The sequence below is a fragment of the Cryptomeria japonica genome, chromosome 4 (assembly GCF_030272615.1).
Source record: "Cryptomeria japonica chromosome 4, Sugi_1.0, whole genome shotgun sequence".
NCBI lineage: Eukaryota > Viridiplantae > Streptophyta > Pinopsida > Cupressales > Cupressaceae > Cryptomeria > Cryptomeria japonica.
The window spans coordinates 538,306,172-538,328,612 of NC_081408.1; the positions used below are offsets into that span (position 1 = coordinate 538,306,172).

At 38.5% G+C, this 22,441-nt stretch overlaps 1 protein-coding gene across 9 annotated transcripts in view; it reads left to right on the forward strand.

Annotated features, from left to right (window-relative positions):
• LOC131068013 (uncharacterized) overlaps positions 1-22,441 on the forward strand; it is a 273,939-nt gene that overhangs the window by 20,979 nt on the left and 230,519 nt on the right. The window lies entirely within an intron of this gene.

The following is a 22,441-nucleotide window of genomic DNA, read 5'->3' on the forward strand; positions in this document are numbered from 1 at the left end:
TTTCAATTTTGGAGGTTATATTGGGACACACATATCTCTCTCTCATTTTGATGATTTTTTTCTTGATTTCTTGAGGTTTGATCAAGGGTATACTTCATGAAGCTGCTTCAGTCTAGATTTGAGTTCAATTGGGGCAGGATTAAAGGAGTTATTCCAGAATTAGGGTTTCCACCAATTTCACTTCTAGGGCTGCAAATTAGCAAAGTCTTTTTCTGATTTTAGAGGGGGGCATCAATTCACCTATATTTTTTATTTAAGGCCATTTTGGAGTCATTTTCTATAAATTATTGCCATTTTAGGGTTTTTCATAAATTCACTCCATAAGTTGCAATTGATGGAAATTTCTAGATTTGTTTACATTTTTGAAAAGCTTGGAAAAAATCATTAGGGATTAATTCTTTGAAATTTTAATTTGGAGGCTATTTTTTTTTGAAATCAACTAATCTAGTTTTGATCAATAAGAAAAAAGAGGATGTGCATGGTAAACCCTCATCATGGCAAAACCTTAAACTAGAGGTAGGGGCAAGAATTCCTGCACACCAAAAAGAGCTCTAACAAATACGAACTTGGAGTTTGGGTTTGGTGGGGCCTTAGTTTTAACTCCTTGCCTAAGGAATGATAAAGTGAGCTAGTTGGAAGAGGGTATGCATATTATGCAAAATGAGTTAAAAGGAGAAACAACTAGCATTAGTTTGGTACTCAATGAACAATGTGATAGGGATGTGAAACTTATCCAATAATAAATCCAAAAGATACCATTCTCACAACCATATGAACAATCCCAAAACCTTGTTAATTAGGGTGGAACATCAGGACAAGTTCTTTATGATCCAACTGCTAACTCTCATATGGGCTCTAGAAACTTGATACCAAAGGTGGATATGCACAAGTTTGATGGCAAGGATTTGTTGACTTGGATGAGTCAAATAGAGATTATTTTGAAGTGCATCAAATTCTTGTTGGGTAGAAGTGACAATTGCTTCTTTATATCTAGAACTAGAGCGATTCATCTGGTATTTATGGCTATGTGCATAAAAGAGAAAGGGTCTCATGGTTAGATGGTTAGTTTTGCAAGAGTTATAGGCACACTACAATAATAGTGTGTCACACAACTACTTTAGCTAGTCAGCTAAACTAGGACAAATAGGATTATATTTAGCAATTCCAAAACCTTTCCTTGCGAGTAGATGCAATTTTAGAAGAGAACTTCAATGACTTATTTTTGTGTAGTCTTAAGGATAACATCCAATACAAGGCACACATGTTTAGCATTACTTTTGTATCTAAGTCTTTTGTCCTAGCATGCTAGATAGGAAATTTTTAAATTCCTAGAAGGCAATAGTTTGATAGCATAAGAGAGTCAAGCTTTTCAGCACAACCATTCCCTAAACTTTCTATATTAATGATTCAACAAATTTGAGAGAAAAAGGCAAAAGAAGTATGTTTTGATTGTGATAGTAAATATAGTAGAGGACATAATGTGCATAAAAGAAATTGTTCTACATTGAAGGGCCAAGTGAGGAAGAAGAAGATGAAGAAGAAAAATTAGAGTTTGGCAATTAGACAAAGGAGGAATCAATTGATCCCCAACCATCCATTCCCTATCATGCACTCTTTGGTATTAACACTCCACAAAATCTCAAGGTAGTGGGTTTCTTGAAGAAAGAGAGTGATAGGTTGATAGATTCATAAAGTTCTTAACTTCATTAATTAGAAGTTAGTTGCTTTGTTGGAGTTGATTCCTCAACCCTATAGATCCCAAGGGTCGCATGCAATTAAACACTTTTCATAGAAAGAGGAAAAAACAAAGCTAGGGAGGCGAAGAGATTATTGATCCAAGAAAAAACACAAATAATATGAAAAACCTCACTCAATGAATGATACAATAATGAATCCTTATAAAAGGAAATAGCAAAAAGCAAAAAGCAACCCTCGATGAAACCCTAGTATAGGATCAAAATAGATCATGACATGTGTCCTCATCATATGAATTGAGACAAAAAACACCACGTAAGCTAGCTTAAGTAGCTAGTGTGAAAAGGGACCTAAGTAATTAAATAATTAATTAAGTAAATACTATTTTAATCTAACACCCCCCTAAGTGCAAATTAGGGAGAAGCTAAAACCTCTAAATGACAAATGCATAAAAAGAAAAAGATGGATCCCAACAACTAGGCTTGATGAGGTATTGTTGATGTGTGTTTTACGCAGATAACAATACAAATTAAATTACCAAGATAATTTACCCGCTCTTGAACAAAATCACCTCAGATGCTAAGAATGAGATCAACTAAAATGATTCCAAGGTTTCTACATGTCAGGTCTTGACGAGTGGGTAACTCAATGGTTGATGTGAATTGCTGTGTTCACTTGGGGACTTACGCAAATGCTTGGATTATCTTCAATTATGAAGATGCGGAATAGGTCAATTATGAAGATGCAGAATAGGTGTGCTGACAACTTAAGATTTATCAATATGGCTCTGGATTTACTTCTTACTAAGAAATGGGCAAAAGGAATAGGGTTCAAGAAATCTATTCTAAGCCTAGGAATGTAGGAAATGATGAACAAATTTAGTGGAATCAAACTAGGCAAGGTCTCACAAACAGGTATTGACACAAGCTTAGTGCAATCGTCTAAGGTATACTTAAGTATTTTCAGACCATCACCATCAAACGTTGACACCATCCAAGTTGATGCTTGTCAAGGGACGAGTAAATAGTTGAAGTTAAGTTTACTTAAATTTCCAGTTGACTACACAAGGCGCACTTACCAGCGGCAAGAGGCTAGTGGTATGGACTAAGGATTCCACACAAAATATGTTCAACAAATCTTTCACTCAATCTAACATACATGAAAAATAAATTCTAATCTTTCTAATCTAACTTGGAGGAATTGAGAACCATGAATGCAAATACAACACTTGAAGAGCAAAATCACCAACAATTGAACAATGATTATGATTCAAATAGTTGCAGCATATACCAACAATTCTACAAAAACTCTCCCTTACAAATGAGAGGTAGTGAGGTATATATAGAGTCTCTTACAAAATGGATGGCTAGAATTGATACAAGATCAACGACCAAGATTACAAGATAACACCCTAATTAGGGTTTGTACAAACACCATTACATTGGCCAATAAGAAACGAGGGTAGGTAAGAAATAATATTTGATGTAGCGCCATGTGTCACCTATTCCCTCCTTGAATGAATGCTGACTTGGTACCCTTTGATTGAACGAATGGTGACTAGGATGCCACCTCATCCTGCTTACACACTTAATCAATTTGCCTTGTACATTCTTCATCTTCACAATGTTTGGAATCCTTTATGATACTTTGCATTCCATCCTTATGTTAAGGAATTCCATGAACTGTTCCCTCCTTATGTTTGTAAAATTTCCCAATCTTGGAATCCTGAAATATTTCCTTCCTTGACGCACTTTGATATTGGAAGTCCTTGATGTAGTTCTGGATTTCTTGATGTAAAATCCTTTGTGTTTGTTTCTTGAACTTGCTTTCTTTCATTTGTTCACCATCAAAGTGAAGTCTTCTTCATGATTGATCTAGTCCTCATCTTCACCTTCTGGAATCTCTATCCGGAAATCCCCATCCAATCTTTGAAGTATTGATCTTCCTCATCCGCATTGCGTGCATCCTCCTTCACCTCAAGCCTTGATCATCATGCTTCCTTTCCTTGTAACAGTCCTGCAAAACAAACAAGCATTGAATCAAACACCTATGTGATAAACTTGATTTCAACCTTGGTGGGAAATCCATCCGCATATGGACTGATCATTCCTCCCTTGGTGGAAATTTGATGCTTATTTGGACAACTTCCTTCCTTTGTAATTCTGCCCTGCAGTGGAAATCCGACCCTCATCCAGACTCATTGTCCTTGAAAATCTTGTGGAGATTGGATCATCATTCCATGGAGTGGAAATCCAGACACCATGTGGACTTTGTTCCTGACATTTGTCCCAACATGTGATAGGTAGTCTTAGAAAATTGTAACACCAACTTTGGAAAATATGAAGGTCCGGATTGAAATCTAGAAAATTCTCCTCAAGAAAACCTGATTTTCAGACTTAGGATAAGTCTGATCACAATTGTTAAGTCTAAAGACACCCATGTAAACTCAGAAAATCAAGTACTCGGAGCCCAAAAATGAATGTCCAGGTCTGAAAATATCACTTGGAGGTCTAAAAAAACTCAGAAAGTGACTGATTTTTGATATCAAAGTTGTAATAAAAGTCTGATTTTCTGAGGACCGAGTCTGAATACGCCCTCCAATGTCTGAAAATACTCAGAAAATGATGAATATCAATGGCTGGAAGTGACCACAGCCATGTCACATGCTTGCATTTGAATTATTTTGACCTTCAAAACTCAGAAATGGTCACATCTGGGCACAACTATGTGGCTGGAAATGAAGTTTCAGTCTGAAGACAACCTGGTATATTCAGAAAAATGTCAAAAATGGTGCCTGGAAGTATACCACAATTCTGAAAATGCTTGGAAAAGGGTGTGGAAAAGTCTGATTTTTAGTTCTTAAAGTCTGAAGACACCCTTCCAAGGTCCAACAATGGCTACCCAATGTCTGAAGACAACCTGCAACTTCAATAAATTAGTCATTTAAACTTGTTGTAGTCATAGGAAACACCTGTATTTGATGAATTTCACCTTCCCAAAGTGAAGTTTGTCAAATCTGGACACACACAAAAGGCTGGTAAAAAATATTTAAGTCTGAAGACAAATCTGAAAGTGAAGTTTCAGACTTAGATCAACAATGGGAGCTCCACCATATGCCCAAAAAACTCATAAGAAATGACGCCCAAGTAAAATTTTCCAAGTTGGCAAGTGGCTGGAAATGAAAATCAGTCTGAAGACAACCTGCAACTATGGAGTTTCAGACTGTAACAACAATGGCAGCCCTTGAAAATGCATTGAAAACTCCTCCAAACAACCCTCAACCAAAATCGCCTTTAGTGTGGATGAGCTGGGCAATGAAGAATAATTCTGAAAATGTGTTCCCAGCCAACAATGGAGGCCAAATCACTCCTAGCAATGGCGCCCAACAAGGTGTGAAAATAATGGCAGCCCCTTAACACTCAAAAATATCACCAAAATTAATCAAGATATGGAGGAATCAACCTCCCAAATAAAATCGCCCAATTTCAGCCATGGCGCCACCTCCCAAATCTAAAAATTACTCTCAAAAACTTGCTCCAATGGCTGCCAAGAAATATCGCCTAGCTGGGAATAGGCAGAAAATGAACAATTAAACTAACTTTCAGCTCCAAATGTGTCAAGTAGACACTTCACCAAAATCGCATAGTTGGAGAAAATCACCCAAATCAGCAACTTAGCAATCACACTCAGCAAATATAATGATATTTTAATGTTGGTCACCTCTCTTTAAACATGTTTTCACCTTGAGTTTTCATCACATAAGCAATGTGGGATAAAACTTTTGCTCTTTTACACTTGTTGTGGGAAAATCAACTTGCTTGGGAAATAATATTTTTTAATTTTTTAAAACATTGCAACTCGTTAAATAATTGTTTTTAATTTTTTAAATAATCGTCAACACTTGTAAAAACAATTAAATTTGAGGTCAATTTATTTAAAATATTCCCAAATGTAGATCAAAATTAACCCTTGGGGGAAAATTGACCCATGTTGGGATAAAAATCCCAATAAAAACTCATTAAAAATCATTAAAATGCTTTTGGGTGAAATTCGCCCCAAAGTTGGGATAAAAATCTCGACAAAATTTCATCAAACTTGCACATAAAACAGGCCAGGGGAAAATCAACTTGGGCATGGATAAAGAATCCACACAAAAATTCACTTCATTTGCAAGAAAAACCCCTTTGGTGGAATTTCGACCTCAGACTGGGTAAAAATCCGGACTCAAAATTCATCATATTGCTCTCAGTGGAAAATTGACTCAGGAATGGAATCGTCCTTAACTTCATCCGCACTATAGTCCGCACTCCAGTCTACACTCCCGGTGAAAAATCGATGGCAGTCTGGAAAAATCTTGACACTTAGCCAAATTTTAGCTCTTCCAGGAGAAAAACAACCTAGGCATGGATAAACAGTGGTGGAAAATCATAGCTAGTATGGATTTCAGGGGAAACCCATGTGTAGTATGGATTTTGAGTGGGGGAAATGGGTGGGTAGTCTGGAATATGAGGGGAAAAGCACCTCTAGCATGGAATTTGACCTTTTAACCCTTGGAATATGGATTTCCCTTAGGAATTTGACATTTTAACCACTAAAAATCACTTAGAAACTTCAAAACTAGACTGGACTTGGGCAAATTTTCGAAAAAATTGAGCGAAACAATAGGAAATTATCGGGATAAAGTGCGAAATCAACTTAAATAATACCTTAGAAGTGAGAAAACAACTCCAAAAGGTCTTAAAACACCTTGGCACTTTAAAATCACTGATATGTGTGTTTAAAATATGTTAACGCTCAAGAAGGTCAACACTTAGCAAGAATAAATCAAAACTCTAAGGCAACCCCTAGACTTAGGCAAAACTCAGGATCACTCTAACATCTTGACATTTTAAACACATGATCCTATTCAAAATTCAAAAACCCTCTCATCGGCAAAGGCAAACGGTAGAAAATTAGGCAAAACTTCTACTCTAAAAAAGCGAAAAGTGGGGGTCCCCATTTGCAATGGGGCGATGTGTGAAGACGTCACAATAGGTACCCATGTACAAATGAAAAAGATCTCTCATAACTAGAGAAAAAAGAGAAAACCACATTGGAAAAACTCTTCTCCAAAAGAGAGAAAGGCGTATAAAGGACTAAGAAGCCTTCAAAACAATGTCCCAAAAAGAGTAGTAGTTAGCAAAAGTGTCGTAAATAATAAATAATGTCTTGTTAATAATAATTGGCCATGTAATGAACAATTTGTTTCCGAGTGGTTGGTAGTTACTGACGGTTGGCACTCTTAACCAACTGCTAGGTACTATATATTTCATGGTTGTCTTGGAAACATGGACTATTCTCAATTGTACACATTACATATTTTGGAAATAAAGACATCTTTTTGGCCATGGTCTATGTTATTTTCTTGTTATGATATATTGTTATGTGATATATTTTTGTACCAATTTACTTTGTCTAATATAAGTTACATCTCTTCAGGAGTAAACATTTTGGCGTCATTGACGATATGAACTTGAAGATCTAAGCCATTGGTAGGTGGTATGGCGACAGGCAGTGTGTAACTGCAATGGGCCGACTTTTTGAACAAGTATTGGTATCGAAAACTGACGAAGAGGAAGACGCACCAGAAGATCGACTAACACAAGATCTGGTTAACTTGTGGGACGTATTCAACAATCAATACGTTCAAAGGGAAGCTCTCGAGAGAGTGGTCCCTGAAAATGTCATCTGTGACGAATTGAAAGTGAACGATATCGTCTTTGATCTTCTTGGAAGCTTCCAAGGCTGTTTGTAGGAAACTTCATTGACCTGTATGATTATCGAGAGGAAATGAACCGAGAACAACAACGACAACAAATACAACGGTATAAGGAAAGGAATTAGAGGGGGGAAGAGGAGCGTGATAAAAGTTGCCGCCAAACATTCGACAATTCCAACAATTAATGCTCCTACGACAAACAAGGAAAAAAGATGTACAGTAAACAATTGTGAGGGAGAGGGATCGGTGAGAAGATCTCTTTGGATCAAAGAACAAAGTGAACAACAACGGTGATTGCAAAGGATCGCCAAGGAATCACAAAGCTCAACAAGAAGTAAAAGCAAAAGTGGTAGTCGAAGCTGTAGTCGGGAGAGACCATGCGGAGGCACAACACCCCGTATGTGGAATGAGTGGTAGGAAGTTGCCAAGAACCAACCACTCCTCGACGGAGTAGGTGAGGACCTTGTGAACCAAGTAGACAACCAGTCTGTACAATCAGTGTCAAATGGAGTCTGAGAGCGAGTCCACAAAAAGTGGAAGTGGCCCATCTATACAATCCGTACATGACAAAGAAGAGGAAGGATGAAATCTCGGTGATGAGGTTGCCAAAATACTTGAAAACAATTTGCACCGTATTCAAAACTTATCTATAGCAGAAGGACCGAGAGTAGGGGGGCTTGAGCCAAAGATCCTGGGGAGGAGGGAGTCGAGGAGCGAGGAAGGTAGCCAAGGTGTAGAGAACACAAATGATGGATGTGTAGAGGGCAAGCACATGGCCGAGAGTGCAAGTGAAGCACCAAAACGTCGAGAGCGAAGTAGTCCAATCCGGTCTTGGGCACATGGTACACCCTTCGAGGATGATGGTGACCCCCCCAACGAGTCCAATTGTGGACAGGTAGAAACTTCCCAAGTTCATCTGAAATGGATCGGAGAATCCTATAAGACATTGCAAGACATATCAAACCATATGCTTGGCAAGTGGCTAGGATGACAAAGACTACTGGTTGAGATCATTCCCTACAACATTAAGGGGAGTGCCAATCGATTGGTTTTAGAGTTGGAAGAGAAACACAAATTCGTGGAATAGCCAAAAGAAGGCATTCCAGGAGGAATTTAAACTCTTGCTGGATGACAATGAAATTGTGGCGGAAATCTATAATACCAAACAAGGAAAGTACGAGAATGTGAGAGCTTACAATTGTAGGCTCAAGGAGCTGGTAGGTAAAATGGAGAACCAACCAACAGACGGATTGAAGAAGCAATGGTTCATCAAGGGACTGATTCCATCACTACGGAAGAATTTGAAGGTGGTACCTCCATCCTCGTACACCAATGCTTACAATTAGGTGATGGACATTGAAAGTGAAAGCAAAACATCGAAGGGGAAGAAAAAAACTAGTGATGATGAATGTACGGAGGATAATGGCAGTGGTGACGAGTCCAAAATTGTACAAGCCCTCAAATGGGATATGCTACAAATGATGAAAGAATTAAAGACTGAGAAAGAAAGTATGAAGGGAAGTAAAGAAATGTGGTGCACAAATTGTAAGGTAGGAGGCCACACAAAAATGACCTGTCCAAAGAAACTGTTTTGCGACATCTGTCAAATCTTGGGACATTCCATCAATGAATGCCTGTACAACCTATTGACAAGAAGCACAAAATTGCTCTTTGCCTAAGTTGAACAAGCAATCCCTTCGACCACATGACCAAAACCACTTGCCAACTCCAATGCCTCGCTTGGCGGCTATTGTAGCATTAGGCGAGGGAACAACCGCTACAATAATAATAACAATAACAATGGCACAAAGGGTAGAATACAATATGATGTGAAGGGGAGACCCATGATATAGTGCTAGAAATGTAATGAATGGGGTCACTTCACAAGAGTGCTAAAGCGGTCAAAACAATACAAACCTATTGTGTGTCATGTCCCCTTTTTAGAGTGGACATCAGAGATGGAGGAGTTGGCCTATCATTGGAGTCTCGTAGGCTAGCAGAGGTTGATTGGGACTCATTCAGTGCATATAGTGACTGGATTTTGGCTTTACAGGCAGTTTGGAGCCAGTTTGGAGCAGTTCCTAGATTTTATGGGATATCCCTAAATTTTAGGAGGTCGTGACAGTTGCCAGTCGTGAGGTTATTCATGACCTTTCAAATGGTTTCAGTTTCAGGAGATTTGGGTGTGTTTCCTAGTTTCTAGGAGCATCCCTAGATTTTAGGGATAAGACTGCCTAGATTTTAGGGATAAGACTGCCAGTGGATCCATGATTTCCGACTTCAGTCACAGACAGGTGGTAGGTTCCGTTTCAGACTTTTGGAGTCATTTGAGCCTTCTGCAACTATTTGGGTTATATTTTTAATATATTCAAATATTTCCTAAGTTAGCGTTTAATTAATTAAATAAGGCTATGTTTATAGCCATTTTGGAGTAATAAGGGGTTTTTGGCTTCATCTGGATGCATATGCCCATGTGTTATAGCTCGTTGGAAAGGTCTTGAACTTTTCTAAATGTTTTCCATTTGTTAGGGACCCTTTTGATGAACGGAATTCTTTTATATTAAAAAAGTGGCGTTTTCTCTATACTTGGCGACTAAAAAATGAGAAATAAGACTTTATAAGCCTAAGCGCACTTTTCATACACTTTTAGGGTTCGAGCTAGAGGGAAGGAGTTATAAGGAGATGGTAACCTAATTATCAATCATCTTTTACACATTTTAATCTTTGATTTGGAGAATTTGCTCTGGAGAGTGATTTGACATCTGGGACGAAAACCCCAGGGTCTTGCCTGTCTGGGACGTAGCCCCCAGCATAGTGGTTATTTGGTTCTTGCATTCAGTTTTCAGTGCCTTAGAGTTGGTATGACATCTTTTCTGGAGGATTCAGTGGACAAAGTTAGGATTCAGCGTGGAGATTGGGGTTTCCAGCTTGGCATCACCTAACAGCCGTACGGCTGTACTTTGTAGCCATTTCTCTTCCCACGTGGAGCTATGTAAGAGCTTTGGATGTTTGCCACAGCCTCCTTCTTGATTTCAGTATTCACTCTTCATTCAGGTTGGACTCATTGCTTATTGTAATCTTCTTGGAATTGTTTGGAATCACTATCTAGATAATTATTTGATTTGAATAATCAGAAATCTGCTTGGTACGATTCTGATTTGGCTGTGTATGGATATTTATTTCCAAGACTCTTTTCATGTACTTGTTCTTCAATTATTACTTGCTGAAAAACTATCAAAAACACAAAAATAAACAAACTTTCTGCAACTTCTATCTATTCTCTAAGACCATCAAAGGAAACACAGGAAAATATAGTTTATTAATTAAAAAACTACAGCAGATCAGCAAGGGGATCCATTAGGGATCTTTCATTGTGCAAGTGGTGTGGACCCGAAGACCACGAAGATGTCGATTGCTCGAAATAGAAAGGGGTAAACATGCTAGCCGTGGAAGAGCTGGATGAGAAAGTGTTGGCGATCAACATAATGCAAACAAAAAAAGCAGTATATCTGGACCCTCGTATAGAGAAAGAAAGACTTCGGGATGCCAAAGCTGACATGGAATGGGAAATGGTGGAGGAAAGAAGGGCCTAGTACTCCGCTACGGTTGTAGTCTAAGAACATAGTAAGATAGGTGTTGCAAACTACAATATCCGTACGGGTAACTGACCTTATACAAACCATGCCACAATTATAAATGGCCATCACCAATATAGTCGTTGATGACATAGTTGGCCAAGAACAATGCAAACCACAAAAGGAACCAACAGTGAAGTCACCTGGCAACTTGGTCACCGATCCCATGTTGTTGATGGTAAACATTGGAAGGAAGCTGATTGTTGTCGAGATGGAGATAATGGGAAGGAAGCTGACAAACACCATTGTTGATGGAGGCTCGGGTGTCAATGTGTTGCCGGAGGAAACATGGAAATCTTTGGGGAAGCCAATACTCTGGTCATAAACCTTCCATCTGGTAGGTGCCAACTAGCACGACATCAAGCCACTTGGGACATTGATGGCACAAAAAGTGACAATTCACACAATATTTCTTCTTGGATTTTGTAGTTATCCCATTGGAAAAGAAGGCCTACGATGCTCTCCTCGAAAGGGGTTGGTTGATCATTGCCAAGGCAAATCATAACTGGAAGCAGAATACACTCTCCATCAAGAGTGAAGTGAGGAAGTATGCCATTGACTCAAGGAATTAAGCGGTGAACAAAGAAATGGCATCCTTCGAATCAGAGTCCGAGGGTGGGGATTTTGGGATAGATGGACGGAAAAGAATGGAACCTAATGATGGAGTACTTGAATTAGAAGACTACTCGGAGGATAAGACAAGTTCTTTGAATGGGTTGTTTCATTGACAGATGGAGGACTATGAAGTCTTCCACCTCGAGTGTAATATGTTGCAGATTGCAGAGATGAAGTTGACAAGGGTACTGTTGTGACCTTTTCACATATCGCCCCATTGCTAATGGGGGCCCCCTCTTTTCCTTCTTTCTGAGTGTTTAGGTTAGGGTTTTGGCAGCTTAGTGGGCAATTTTGTGTATCCAGTGTGTTGGTGCCCAAAACCGCAGATTGGAAAACCCAAAGACTTGCCAACTCCTTAGGAAATCCAATCAGCCTTGGCCAACGAACAGGGATGGTCGAAGACCAAATCCCTCTGCACTTCAGGCTCCACAAGACCTAGGCGGGTGTACCCTTCCCTCTCAAGCACAAAAGAGTTATTTAAATGTGGATTTAAGCCTCTAAGCAAGTTTACACAACTCGCAAATTAGTGTTCTGCAACTATGCTATATCATGTGCTTTAGCTGAATACTTTGAAAACTGAAAACTGAATATGAATAAAAGTGTATGTTAAAGATATTGTATATTGAAAATGAAATGCTTTCAGGACTTGAATGAAATCTGCAAGGATTAGTTCAAATAGGATATGGAAGAATGTTTCTCTGTAAGGACCTTATGCATACAAATCAAAATCTCAGAAATAAATAACAGACCAGTGCCTCTATCCAGGAATATGCACGATACTTTGTGGACAAATAATTCAATTAAACTCTTGAGACAGTTTTCAGGCAACTTGTAAGTCAAGACTATCAATACAGAGGTTCCATTAAGTGCTATAAGAACATGAAGAAGCAAATCTTATATTCAATTATAACAACTTGTGGTGGCACACTGTATTAAACCCTTTATCAGATTTATCAAGAGGACAAAATGAAATTCATCAACACAAAAGTATACACGAATTCTAGAATTGAAACAGCGAATCTTGTATATTAATTTTTGGAGAGTGAATGCATACAATAGCTACACTTACAGATACTCCATTACACAGTGATTGCTCAAAATGATACTTCCATTCCTACAGACTTCTCCAATACAGACATCCCATAGCCCCTACTGGCAGCCTCACGGATTGTGAATTGTTCTGGATCACTTTTCTTAATTGAAAAAGACTCCCTATAAATACCTAATCCAAAAGACATATGTGAAAGGACACACCCTTTCGCATATAGGAGGGATTTACAGACAATTGTTTTTCCAAAGGACACACCCTTTGGTTTATAGAGATAATTACATTTGAATCCCTAAAATACACACTAAATAAAGCTTCAATAATATATCCTTTATCCTCCGCTTTGATAATACTTCCCGTAAATATTCAATATCTCCCGCACATAAAATAAACCAATCAAATCCCTTATTAATTAAAGATTAAATATATTCTACTTTAGATTAGGCAATAATCATTTTACCCTATGTAAAATACTTATTTACAACAATTCACTTAAATCAAAGTATTAAACACTTGTAAATATTTATTCCAATAATAGTTTTTATTAAATAACATAAGGTAAAAGATTTTGTACAGTAAGTAAAAGAAAATACTTCCCTTCCGATAATGTTACAATACTTTCTCACCTTTTGGTAATCTTTAATTTGGGTCGGAAATATTATATCATATAAAGTAACCTTTGCAAAAACCAATCAAGCATTAAATGACTCACCCTAATGAATATGTTCAAATTATTTACCTAGGGTGAAAATAATATGTATATGGAAGGATCACTTAAATAAATAAATGCTTTTCATCATTTTACTTATGGTAAAAGTACATTTTCTCCAAAATAATAATAATCATTCTTTGATCTTGCATAAAATCAACCCTAATATATACATGTTCCATTTTATTCACTTAGGGTGAAAAATATAAATGATCAAATGATAATATCAAAATGTGAAAATTTATTAGGTCATCAAATTAAAGAATTAACCATGGTAAAAGAACTTATAAAATATAACTTTCTTTGTGATAAAATATATCCCTTTATAACCTCTCAAAAGGTAATTTCAAAAGATAATATTGAAAACTATTATTATCCTATCAAATGTTGTAAACAAGATTTCTTTTGCCAAGGTGCTCCTGAAAATCATCAAATTATAATATCAAAACATTAAATTAAATTTCTTGAGTAAGGGATACTTCCTGTTAATATGTACCCAAGAAATATAATTTTTGCCTATAGTATCCTGCACAAAACATAAAAAAATCAACTAGCTTGATAGGTCATATGTTCCTATTTCATAGGGATATATTTAATAAAATCATTGATAATATTTTCCCCATGCAGATAAAAATATTTTCCCCCTAAAGAGATATATGATCTTTGCACACAATTAGGGTAAAATATTTCTAATAAAATATGATATTAACATAAAACTCCAAAAGTAAATGGAAACTTCTTGAGTAAACATTCAAATAAGGATATTAAAGATTTGAGAGTGTTTTTACTTTCACTTGAATAATTTCCAAAGTAACAAAGAATTTGCCATAATAACCTCTTGAAATTAATTTTACCTTTAAAATAATAAATCAAAAGCAAATGATTAAAACATACCTACCTCCGCTTGATAAAAATACATTACCTTGGCAAATATTCCAGAATAGATTTTCATCTTGAAGGCAAACTCAATTTGGTTGGAAATAATTTAGCACATGGGATGCATACTTGCAACAAACCAATCAAACCATTAACTACATGATAAGATGGTTTACCCTAATATAAATTATTCAATTTATTAACTCTAGGGCGAATAATATGCATATGAAAAGATTAAAAATCCACTTAAATAAACAAATGCTTTTTATTATCTCCACTTGTGATTTGAAACATTTCACACCTTTGAAACATTTTTCAAAATAAGATCCATTTATATGAAATAACATTTTACCTTAATATATATTTTACCAATGTTTTAGGGTAAAAATAATTTATTTAAATCACATATTTAAAAATGTATTTCCACATTTCAAGACTACTTTAATAAATTAAAATCTTGTGGAAATATTTGCAAATTATTATCCATAGTAATTTACCCTAATAAACATTTTTAAGTAATACAATAGAGCAATTGGTAAAAGGGGAGGGTAGGTATGGGTAGTTAGGAAGGTCGGGTTGAGAGGTTGAGTGTTCAACTCCCTCTCCATGCCCTTTTGTAAAAATATATTTTATTTTTAAATCATTTATATGCAAAATATAATCACATTGCAAAAAATATTCTTGGGTAAGATATACTCCTTGTAGAATAATTTTTTGATTGTCCAACCCGGATAATTTTAGGTTCCACCACAGTGCTCGAGTCTCGGAGTTTTTGTCATGCCTAGTGTTGTTTAGGGTTTTTGAAGTTTTAGGATCAAGCGCGTGGGATTTTTTTTAATGATCCTAGTTTGTCTAAGTGTTGATCCTTTTCGAGTGTTAACGTGTTTTGAAATGTCCTTGTCGGTGATTTTAAGTGCTAAGGTGTTTTTAGACCTTTTGGAGTTGTTTTCTCACTCCTAGGAAGTTATTCAAGTTGATTTGGCATTTTATCCCGATAGATTTCCTCGTGTTACACTCCAATTTTTGATGAATTTGATTGAGTCCAGTTGAGTTTTATTGACTTTCGATGTTTCCTAGTGATCTTGAGTGGAAAAAGCATCATTTTCCGGATGAAAATCCATATTCTAAGGGTTAAAAGGTCAAAATTCCATACTAGAGGTGCTTTCCCCCTCATATTCCTGACTACCCATGGTTTTCCCCACTCAAAATCCAAACTGAACATGGATTTCCCTTGAAATCCATACTGAAACATGGATTTCCCTTGAAATCCATACTTGCCTCGATTTTCCACCACTACGAATCCATACTGGGGTTGTTTTTCCCCTGGATGCATTAAATTTTGACTAAGTGTCAGGATTAATCCTGACTACCCACGTTTTTCCACCAGGGAGTATGGATAGAATTGCGGATGACATTTGTCTTGATTTCACACCTGGGTCGATTTTCCACCAGGACATTTGTGACAAGTTTTGAGGATTTTTTTGCAGACACTCAGTCCTGACTCAAGTTGATTTTCCACTGAGAGAGATTTTCTAATGTTTGAGTCCGGATTTTCATCCAGACTGGGGTCGTTTTTCCACCAGAGGGGTATTTTTGTGTGATGACTTAATTTTGAGTGGAATTTTTCATTCGACACCTAGATTGATTTTCCCCTAGCCCCATTTTATGCACGTTTGATGATTTTCAATGGGATTTTTCTATCCCTACTGAGATCGATTTTCCCCAAAGGTGATATTTGATGATTTTAAGTGATTTTTGTGAGGATTTTTTTAATCCTTATTAGGATCGATTTTCCCCAATCGGCCCATTTTGGATTTAAATTGAAATATTTTAATAAAATGAGCCCCATTTAATTGTTTTTTAATGAAAGGCGATGATTATTATTTAAAAAATAAAAAACAATTAATGATTTGCAATAAGCATTTAATGTTTTCAACCTTCTAGAAGCAAATCGGTTTCACCATGCAAGTATAAGAACAAGTGTTTTATCCCACATTGCTTGTGTGGTGAGATTTGATAATGAAAGTGAGTTCAAATAGAGGGAAAGCCAACATTATTTTATTATTAAGTTTGCCAAGTGTGTCTATGCAAAGGCGATTTTCTAGTTGGCGATTTTGGAGCAAGTGTTCAAGTAAAGTGATTGATTGAAGACTGATCTTGCTGCCATTTTTTCCCATTGCCATTTCTTTTTCCAGCTAGGCGACATGTTTGGTGGCTGCCATTGTTGATTGAATGCCACGTTGTTTTTGGTGAAGTTTGCCATTTTTTGGTGAGGTAGCGATTTTGTGCTTGGAGCTTCTACCTCCAACTTGGGGCGATTTTTCTTGATACCTCCATCCTTGCTTGCTGTTCTCAGACCTAAGTTGGCAAATTTGAATGCCATTGATGACATTTTCAGACTTGTGTGAGGTGACACCGTAGCTGGAAAATTTCGATTTTGGTTTGGTGCCATATTTTGGTGGATCCCTTCACGTTTGGTGGCTGCCATTGTTCCTACTTGCTGTTGTTACTGCAGATCTGAATTTTGACGCCATTGCTCCAGCTAGTTCGACCTCCATTGTTGGCTGATCATCAATTTTCAGACTTAACTTTCCACAACTATAGAGATTTACATTTGGAGACATTTTGTGGGCATTTTGAGATCATTATCAGACCATTGGAGGGCTGTCACAGGTCTGCAACTTCGTTATTGGCTACTTGTCCTCAGAAATTTAACTTTTACTAGCCATACCTATGTTCCTTAGTTTGATTGCTTTCGTCATCAAGACTGATTTTTATCAAATTTGTGCATATTTCAAATGATTGCAACTTGTTTTGAGTGGTTAATTTATTAGTTGCAGGTTGTCTTCAGATTTGTTGGCAGCCATTGTTGACTTCGGAAGGTGTCCTCAGACATAATTTTTGTGTGAAAACACATCCTTTCACATCTTTCCTTAGTCACTCTTGATCCGGTATACTCCTTTGCACTTTAATTTGCACAAAATTTTTTAAGTATAAGGAGGTGTTGATTTCATGAGGGTTTCATACACGAACCTTGTCACATTTCGTATTTAAATTGTTGAAATCTACCTAGAGTGTGGATTATTTTCCTGATTTCCATACCCTAATTAGTCTAAATCACTAAGAACTTAGGATTTTTATAGAGTATTATTATTTTTCCTAAGTTCTAACTTCAAGCTTCGTACAGGTGCGATGTCGAAGTCCAGACTTAAGGAAAGGAGAGAACAACAGAAGATACTGGAGATTGGATTCTATCCAGAATCTAAGATGTCATCCAGATGGAAGGAGATAACAAACACGAACATGCATTTCTTGAACTTGAACCTGATGCGACAGCGGATGTTTGGAGTTGGAAGCCAGATTCCTTCCCCAGCGTATGTAAACATTATGAAGACTGGTATTTTTCAAGCCGCTGGATTTCCACAGTCCATACAGTGCAGTGAGCTTATCTTGGAGTGTGCACGATGTTATGATCCTCGCTCCCGAATGATCAAGACTCCTAAGGGCGTTGTCATTGCCTACCTTGCTGAGGATGCGATTGCTGAAGTGTTTGGAATTCCATGTGGAGCAAATATAAAGGATGTAACTAAAGATGAATATGAAGATCGATACACGAGGAAGATGGATTCATGTAAGACCATGGTGAATAAGGAGTGGATGATTGAGCCTAAACCTCCTCATTCCAAGGCTCCCAAGACACTCATGTGCACAAACTTTAAAGAGGAATATAGTGATTTAGTATTCCTACTTAACCGTGTGATGGGGATGCCGCAGGGTACAATATACGATGGATGGATGTTCTATTTCATCCAGGATTGTCTTAGAAGAATTGTTATCACAAAAGCTTGCACCCTTGTTGAGCTATCAACTCAACAACCTCGTGAAACATGGAAACAACCCCGAAGTGTGGGACCTTGCGCAAGGGGGTTGAATCTCCGGAGAAGGCTGACTTCCTTCTCAATCCAAGTGCAGGTGTTGAACCAACTCAACACTTCAAATTTTACTCCTAAGCCTATCCTAACAACTTGCAGAGGAAAAGGGAAGAGAGAAATGCTTAAAATGAAAGGAGGTAATGCACCAAGATAAGAGATGTTTCTCTCCCCACCCGAAATGGCACAAAGAATCAACTGAAACACCCAGGAGATGCACAAACTTCAGTTGCATGAATGACCTCAACACATGTATGGAGGTTAGAACTTGCTGAATGTCAAGAGGGGAAAAGGTTTCCCACAAGTCACACCTAGAAATAGGTTAACACAACATATATGTGAAAGAAAGCCACAAACATACACTTATAATGAAGGTAAGAACACATACACAACATTCATAAGTTGAAGTAAGGCAAGAATGGTAATTTCAATTCATTCAAAGGCCAATGGCCAAACTTACAGTTGCAGAAATGCAAAAATATGTAACTCTTTAAGAGAAGTGAAAGAGCATAGAATAGCTCAAGCCAACAGGGAGAGAACCTTTACAATGAGGCCTAACAACCTTATATAGAAAACTGGTTGCATGAGTTGTTGGAGCATTAAAAACCTTGAGTGTTGATCACACCATCTAGAAGTATTGCAAACCGAAAGGAAGTTGGGAAGACTTCGGAAGCACAGGTTGCCGAAGTGGGGAAGACTAAGGAAGGAACTTAGGAACCTCAGGGTTCCGGAGTTCCGGGGAAGGGAAGAAGGCAAAGGAAAGGAACTTCGGAACCTCAGGGTTCCGGAGTTCCGGGGAAGAGAAAAGGAGGCTTGGCAACCTGGGAACTTCAGGGGTTCAGAGTTCCGGGAAAGAGGAAGGAGACTTAGCAAAGGAACTTCGAAACCTCGGGGTTCCGGAGTTCCGGGGAACTGGAAAAGGGGGCAAGGAAGGAACTTCGGAACCTCGGGGTTCCGAAGTTTCGGGGAACTAGGGAGAAGGCAAGGAAGGAACTTCAAAACCTTGGGGTTCCGGAGTTCCTGGGAAGAGATGGAGAAGCTAAGGAAGGAACTTCGGAACCTCGGGGTTTTGAAGTTCCGGGGAAGAGAAAAGGAGGCTTGGCAACCTGGGAACTTCGGGGGTCCGGAGTTCTGGGGAAGGGAGAAGGAACTTCATTCAGAGAAGACAACACTTCATACTTCATGATTCCACTGCCTTTCTTCTTGATCAACTGGGGCAGCGCTGGTCCATGGATCATATCTCTAATTGGTTCTCACTGTTGGACCAAAGGTGTCATAAAATGACAACATTTTTGGCGATTTCTGTGGGATGCTTGCCTGCTAAGCATGAAGTCCAGAAGCCTTGAGCATCCATTGGGCACTGAGTCATTGAAAAGACCCAAAACATGTGTGCAACATCACTTGGAGGGAAATTGGAAGCTAGAGCACACACCCTCTTAAGGAGAATGCGGCAAGTGCACAAGCACTTATGAAAGCAAAACAACTTCTAGTCTAATATTTACATAGTCATCAACACCCTCTTTAGAAGCAGGGCTTGAGATGAATCCCATTCACTGGGATTGGAAGAACTTCGCCATCAAGCCTGGAGAGATGAAATGCATTGGCCTCCTTGCAACTAGTGAAGACATATGGACCACTCTAGATAGCATCAAATTTGGAGTGTCGCCCAGCTTTGGCTCTGTCTGCATCCCACTTTTGAACTAGATCTCCCTCTTTGAAGACCCTATTAGTAGCCTTTTTGTCGAAAACTCTCTTGACCTGTTCTTGATGAGTCTCAAGCGTATGCATAGCTTGACCTCTAACCTCCTCTAGCTCCATCAGCTCAGCTAGCCTTACTGTCATGGCATCATTCTCTGTCAATTCCAGCTGATGTGCTAGTTCAAGAGAGGGTAACTCTAGGGAAGCTGGGAGTCTTGCTTCCTTCCCATATACCAACATGAAAGGCGAGTTACCGATCACCCTCGAGTGTGATTCTGTCAGCCCATAAGGCTGTCCTCAACTTAGTATGCCATGCCCTCTGGTTGTCTTCAATCGTCCTTTTAATTATCTTGATGAGGTTCTTGTTGGAAGATTCAACTAAGCCATTACCCTGAGGGTAATAATTGGATGACGTCTTCGAGTATACACCATGCTTCACTGCCCAAGAACTGATTTGGGTTCCAACGAATGCCTTGGCATTATCTAATATGAAGGTGGAAGGAACACCGAATTTTGTCACAATTCCATCAAGGAATTCCAACACTGAGGCCTTAGTGGCATCCCTCCAATGCAACTGCCTCTGTCCACCTAGTAAAGTAATTTGTTGCGGCCAAGATCCACTTGTGGCAAGCACTAGAAGGTGGATTTATTAGCCAATGAAGTCTAAACCCCATTGTGCGAATGGTTGATCTGCTCAGATGGGGTGAAGAGGTAGGGCAGCTAGTCTTTGCTTTCCAGAGAAGAAAGCACATTTCATGCAATTCTTTACCCATCTATGTGATTCATTGAATAAGGACGACTAGTAATAACCAACCCTCATTATTTTGATAGTTGTAGTCCTTGTAGAGAAGTGGCCCCCTGAAGAGCCATCATGAAATTCTTCCAACAATCTGCTGACTTGATTTTGCTCGATACATCTTAACAAGACTCCATTAGAGTCTTTTCGAAAAAGGGTGCCATCCACTAAGACATAGGGGATTGACTGCAGCCTGAAATGCCTTCTTTTGGTCCTGTCCAGACCTTGGGGGTATCTACCTTCCATTAAGAAGGTGGTCATGTCACTTACCCAATTGAATTGAGTGTCGTTGCTAGTTGGTTGATCCTCTTGTAACACAAGGGCGACCTCTGCAGTAGTCTCAGAAGATTTGACAAGCTGTTCACATAGGCCGCCGCCTCTTACAAGCTTGGTGATCTTGATGTTGATGTCGTATTCCATGACCTTGGTTATCCACCCACCCCTCTTCTCACTGATGTCCTTGTTTAGAAGGAAGTCCTTGACACTTGCATGTGGAACTAAGAGTTGGATCCTATTGTTAGACAACATGTGTCTGAAATTTTTTAATGCTCTTACAACAGTGAGGCCCTGCTTCTCTACATAGCTATATTTAAGCTCATAGTCCTTTAACCCCTCACTAAAGAAAGCAATAGGTTGCTCCAAATTATCATCGTTCAGCTGTGTTAGGACGGCTGAGATGCTGGATTCTCCTCCGAAAGTATAGAGGATAAAATCCCTTTCATAGTTAGGGTTGACAAGGGTAGGGGCTTGAACAATTGCTTGTTTAACCTCTTCAAAACCGGCCCTCCCCTCCTTGGTCCAACTAAAAAACCAAATTTTTCTTCAACATGGAGGTGAGGGGTTTTACCATGGTGGCAAGGTTGGGAATGAACCTCCTCACAAAGTTGATCCTACCAAGGAAACTTTGCAATCTCTTCTTGTGACTGGGGAGTGGGAGAGAAAGAATAGCCTCCACTCGCTCTGGATCAATGGTCAAGCCATCTTTGGATACAATGTGTCCTAGCAATCTTCCTTGATCGGTAGCAAATACACACTTGCTAGGGTTCAAGGACACACTGCACTCTCTGCATTTCATGAACACTTGCTCAAGATGACCAAGATGGTCAGCTGCATGCTTCGAATAAACAGTTATGTCATCAAGGTATATAAGCACAAACTTTGCTAATACACCCTTGAAAGCCATGTCCATTGCTCTTTGAAACGTGGCACCTGCATTGGTTAGCCCAAAAGGCATCTTGCAATAAGCATAGGTACCTGTTGATGTGTTTTTTATGCACATGCGAACACAGAATAAAATACCAAGGTATCTTATCCTCTCTTGAACAAAGTTTCCGCAAATGCTGAAGATTTCGCCGAAGGATCAATCGAGGCAACTCCAAGGTTCTTATATGTAGGTTCTCTACTTGTGGACAAGCTCTTGCGGTATGATGTGATTTGCTGGAATCACAAGGGGACTTACGTTTGATGACTTGAGCGTCTGATTTGCTGGAATCATAGGTCCTATCTACTAACTAGGAGATAAAGAAATATCAAAAGATGAAAGGCTTAGAAAGTCTAATCTAGAATGTAAGAAGATGGATGAATGACTAGGTGGAGTCCTACTGGGCTGGGTCTCACCATTAGATTGAACAACCCGACACCAACTCAGTGTGATCTGCTAAGGGATGCTTCAAATAGATTCA